The sequence below is a fragment of the Pinus tabuliformis genome, chromosome 9 (genome assembly GCF_031772625.1).
Source record: "Pinus tabuliformis cultivar Carrire ecotype Pingquan chromosome 9, CPIR1, whole genome shotgun sequence".
Lineage (NCBI taxonomy): Eukaryota > Viridiplantae > Streptophyta > Pinopsida > Pinales > Pinaceae > Pinus > Pinus tabuliformis.
This window is the reverse complement of record NC_142307.1, coordinates 1,395,008,389-1,395,014,327: the sequence shown is the minus strand read 5'-3', so window position 1 is coordinate 1,395,014,327 and position 5,939 is coordinate 1,395,008,389.

Below are 5,939 nucleotides of genomic sequence, written 5' to 3'. Positions count from 1 at the left end.
TATCAAGTATATGTCATTTTTCTAAGTTTTAACTATTTAATTCACTTATAATACTAGAAATCATTAGCTTTTGGAAAACACAAAGGTAACCCCATGTAATCATGAAAATGGAGGTTAATGAAAGGTTATATGGTCATGGAGTTGTGACATGTGAGTGAAATGGTGGCGATAAAGGTGAAAGTGGATGATATTTTGAAGACAGTTTGGAGACTCTACAAACCCCCCAACTGAATTTATTGCATGTCCTCATGCAATCTATTGCATTGCTTAATCATGATTTGCTTTTGAATGAGCTTGGCTTAAATCAATTTTCCTTAAACTTTGCATTTGACAATTTCATTTCTTTTTTTTTTGCAAAGTATTCCTTGTCATACATTGAATTGCAACATGTTTGGTTGGTTCTTGTGTGACAACCAAATTTTAATTGGTATTGGTTCTTGTGTTTCAATACCTTGTTTCTTTTTGTTGATGCAAGATTCATTGAACATATTTAAGAATGCATCTTTAAATCAGCCATATAATATGCTCATCATTTAAGCATTTATTTGCAAACCACATAAATTTTGAACAATAATGCAATCATAGTGATTAGGAAAAGTATGTTAGGATGAAATTAAGTGAAATGGAATGAAGTGATTAAGAGGAGTATTCATAAATGGATGTCCCTTCCCACCCCCCGCCAACCCCCAAACTAAAGGTGTTTACGGTTTTTTTCAAATGAGGAAGGAAATATGGTGAAGTATTTTCCAAAAAATTATAATTTCAGTACTCAAGGAATTCTATGATTGAAAGTTGGAAAAGAACATACCTTTACTTACCTAGGAGTGGACAAACTATGCATATGTAGAGAAGTTGTAACTGCTACTAGATCATGGAATAGAATGTAGAATTTCATCTACTTCTTGGTTGCATAAATAGTTGATGAGGTGGTGAAAGTGGATTCTTTATTTCTGCTGCTAAATTTGTTGTATCTGCTGCAAAACTCTGAAATGATATAGTCTTCACCTGCTACAAAACCCGATGGTACAATTCTATTCATGCGAATAAATGTGTTTTTGTCAAGCATGAAGAGAAGTCATTAGATTACTGGCCATCGATGAATGTCGTTAGCCAATGCGAGGCAAAATCCCCATTAATATCAACGAGTGCCAAGGTACCTAAGTACATCTTGCAAAGTGTGAATATATGAGTTGATGTCGAACCACTTGCAAGATCCAACGATCAAGGGACATTGATGTATTCCCATGATTGTCAACGAGAGAACTTGTCATTGATGCATACAAGCCTCAAGGTACTAATAAGGACTCTAACCCTGAACCTAGATAATGTGCTGATGTTGATAGGCCAAAACTTGTTAGAAGGGAGGCATCATGAATCCCCCATCATCTAACACGAGTATGGAATAATGATTTGGAAGGACTATGGATGGAAAATTTTGCAGTGGATCAAGGTTTATTTAATGGAAAGGAAAATGACAAGAGGGTAAACAAGTGAATGGAAAGCAAAAGGACAAATTAACATGTAAGTGAGTTGAATGTCTCTATGAATGGAAATTAAGAAAAATGTGAATGGAAAATGTGGAGGAAACATGCAACTCTTTGCAAGGAAAATGGTGATGATGATGCTTAGCTAAAATGCTTGGATAGCTTGTGAGTTTGGAGAGGAAAAATGATGGCATTTATGAATGATAGAAATGGATTTAATTGGTTCATGTTTCTTGAAATTGGCCATAATTGGCTTCCTTCAATTCTTCAATTGCCCTAGAACCTGAAAATAAGCATGGTACTAACATTGCAACAAACATAAGTGTGTTCAAAGAGAAGTGGTCAATTTCTCTAGGTACATATGAAAAATTTGCATAATTGACAGGTTCATGACGTGTTTTCATTTCAAATGGTTAGTCCAATTTCACAATTGTGATAATAAATCCAATTTCTAAAAGAAAACAATTTCCTCAATTTATGTTTGAATCATAGCATTTCATAAAGATAAAGAAATATTATTCATAAATGCTTAATGATTCATGCAAAACAATCCTCAATCAAAAATTCATCAATCGATCTTGCAGATAAAGCGCCTTCATAGTTCTTCTTTCTTGCATCATGCTTGAAAACATAATCATTAGACAAAACCAATAAATTTTGATCATGATTTTCTGATTAGAATGCATTGTTGACAAGTAGATTATTGAGTTAAATACATAGCTGCATAATTGTTTTTTAGCTGCAGAATTGTGGTTCAGCTGTAGAATTGCGCAGTTTCTGTAGCTAAAATCCTGAACAGATAGTTAAGTACACATAGCTATGCATTTTTGTTATGAACAAATAACTAGTCCAATCTTCAAATTGATCAATGCCTCTTCCAGAAAAATTAGCAAATAGAACAAATTTTTATTTTTTTTATTATTATTATTTAAATTTAATTAATATATATATATATATATATATATATATATATATATATATAGTGCTTTCTTCGACAAGTGTGTTTGAATGGACCATCACAACAATATTTTTCTCAATTTGCTCCATATTTCGCATCAAAAATTTTCGACAATTTTTCTCATAGCGATTTTCTTGAAAAACAATAAAATATACAATCTAAAAAAAAATAAAGAAATATTCACAAAATGAAATATATACAACAAAACAATGTGTACAGTCAATATACAAAAATACTTTTTCATTGCAAAATAACATATATAAATATATAAAACACATATATAAACATTACAAAAACATTCTTAAAAAAAAAACAAAAAAAGCACAACATAACATTATTAAAACATAACAAAAATGAAAAAAACAATATTTGCCATGTAAAAATGTTTTCTATGTACTAGGCATGGGAGGGATTCTATCCTCTGATCTTTAAGTAGATTTCTTCACCAGGGTTTATTTATTCCCCGTTGTTCCTTCTCCTCCTCCTCCTAGTGATAATGTTGGAGCTGTGAATCTTAAGGAAATCAAATGAAATTGTGTATAGCAATCGCATTCAGAAAATCAGCCAAAACTGAAATCTGCAGTCCGAGCATACTAATGAGCAGTGTAAACAAGGTAGATAGTGCTACAACATAAACAAGGTTGACAGTGCTACAGTCTGATGTAATATAGCTTTGAAGTCTCCAGTCAGCTCTTGCAGCCTTGCTAAGAAGGTTAAAATCAGCACACGTTGGAACTCCATTAAGGTTGTTGTAAGAACACATGATACCATTGACACATCTTTCCTGCACACTGCTCTTGAATGGCGGTTGATATGTATCCAACAAGTCTTGTTGGCTAATTACAACATCAAAAAAATATGCGAGTATGGCCCTTCCAGTTATCCATGTCTTAAGTTGTGTAATGCTTGCAGCATGCAGAAGCTCTCAAACGAGTAGAAGAGCTTGCCTCAAAGGAGGAATTGAGGAGATCGCCCTCCAACCAATCCATAGATTTAGGTTAAGAAAATCATAAATTTGATTTTTTAAACCACTATAGCATCCAAAACCGGATCTGATCCTTGCATGGTTGCAACTATCTCTGTGCATTAATTAAAAACTGTTTTTTCTCACGCAATTTGCCAAATAAAGCTCCAGAGAACCCAAATTCCTCCCAATTGGTTATGAATTTGCTAAAAAGGTTCTTGGGATTTATAATTGACCCCATTTTGAGAAAAACCCACGTTTTATTTTTTTGAAATTTGTTTTCATTTGGCTAGAAATCGTGTTTTAAAACTGACGTTTTTAAGATGCTACACATTTTTGGCAAATGCTCAAGTAACTACTGGGTCTTGAAATTAAATAATGCATGTTGCTTCTCCTGCCAATCTCAAGCTTCTCTGAAGAAAAAAGCTTGGCTGCCTCTACTAGGAAGCAGTACATTGAGGAGTTGGAAGATGTTAGGTTGAAATTGTCCAAAGTTCAAGCTTCAGCAAATGTGAGTGAAGCATGATTTTCACAGCTTTTGACAGAGCTAGATAAGGGACAGGTTACAATGTTAGGAAAATGAGTTGCTGAGTTGAATGAAGATCTTAAAACAAGGATAATTCTTAGTGGAACATGGAGGCTATTGGCTTACATGAATGGCCTATTCCGGTGAAGGTACCATTCCTGGCAACGAATTTGATCGTCATGATGTTGTCAATATTGACTCAAGTAATAGCCTGCTCAAGTATTATCGACCACAATATCTTGTAAATGATTTGGCACAACAGAGTGGTCCTTCAAGAATTCAAGGCCAAAGGTTGAAAGGAATTGTATTGAAGATATTAATGAATCTCTGGGAAGTGAATGGCACAATGGTAGCAACCAGAGACATGAAAAAGTAGATTTTCTTTGCTTGCCAACACTAAACATGTTGTGAATGGAGCGTGCCTACATTATTTTGATGATTAATTGGATTCAGTTGCAACACATCCATTAGATCCCTTCGTTATTCAAAACTAAGAAGAAACCCTTATCTGATATTTGCATTATTAATTTTCTAATTCTTGATTACGGTAGAGTGGATATTCTTTGCAGGCATGTCTCTCGTTCATCGCTTCTTTGACAAGAGATCCAGTGTTTTTGATTCTAAAACCATCAGAAGAAGAGATCCTTAAAGCGAGGAGTTCACTTTGGGAAAGATCTAGGATCGTGATGGATGCACTGGAATTAAATTAGGTTCAACTGCAGAAACAAATTGTTTCTACAGCTCCTCAAAATGGAATAGATATGCAGCGATTTAAAGCAAGATCATTTTTTTTTTTTTTTTAAATGATGAATTTTGGATTTTGATTTTTAAGCCAATGTAATTTTTTTTTTTTTCTTTACAAGTTGCATGAGTGCCTAAATTGTCAATTCTTTTGGGAATGAAAGATAGAGGAGAGTTGATTTCAAAATTTTCATTTTCCTTATTCAAAAACATGAATTTTTTTTTTAATGATTTTCTTTTTCTTTTTTCTTTTTTTAATGAAAATATAACATGATTATTATTATTATTATTATTATTATTTAAAATCAAAACATGAATTTTTTATTGAAAATATTTGTGATGTTAATGAAAAAAATGCAAGAAAATAAATAAAATTCTAAAAGATTTTAAAGTCTAACAACTTAAAAAAAATGCAATCAAGCTTGATTTTATTTCCCTATTTTATCCTACTTGAAAGAATTCTTTCTTTCTTTTTTAATTTTTAAGTATATGAATGTTTCCAATGGATCCATTTACGGATTAAACTTTCTAAAATGTTCATATCCAAATTTGCAAAATGTACCTGATTGTGTATGAGGACATGAGAAGTCATTTTGACCTTTATATTTACCACAAAGATCTCTTGAAGAATAGAAGAATGTCGTGGCACAATCACATTTCGATACCATTCCTCAATGTAGTCCTTGTGCTCCAAAGAATGTTTAATCTGCATTCTAGATCCTTTGTCCATAAATGGTTAATATCGAATTTTTTATATTTTTATAAAAATGATATGCAGCTAAATGATTTATGCATCTACATGCTTTAATCATGCATTTAGGAAAAAGCTAAAAAAATATGAACTCTAGACTGAAAGCTAGTTCCTATGCACACTTCCCCGGCAACGACGCCAAAATGTTGAGGCAAATTAATTACCTATTATTTAATTGTCAACCCGGGGGTTTTGTAAAACTTGTGAAGCATGCATGCACTGTATATGATAGAAATTAACTTTCAATTTAGATCAATCTAACTACGAAACCAAATAATGACAAACCAAATTCACCTATTCTAATTCAACGATCAACTCAAAAGAAATTACAGTACAATTATAGTACAGCGCGCGGAATTGAAATCTTAATCTTTAAGTCTTCCATGAATTGAAAAGCACACCACTCCTTCATTAATGCAAGCAAAAACAATCATTCTTAACCTCTCACACAGGAAAAGATATGAAAGAAAATAAAAACAAATGCTCTTAACTTCTAGGTAGAAAGAAAATAAAAA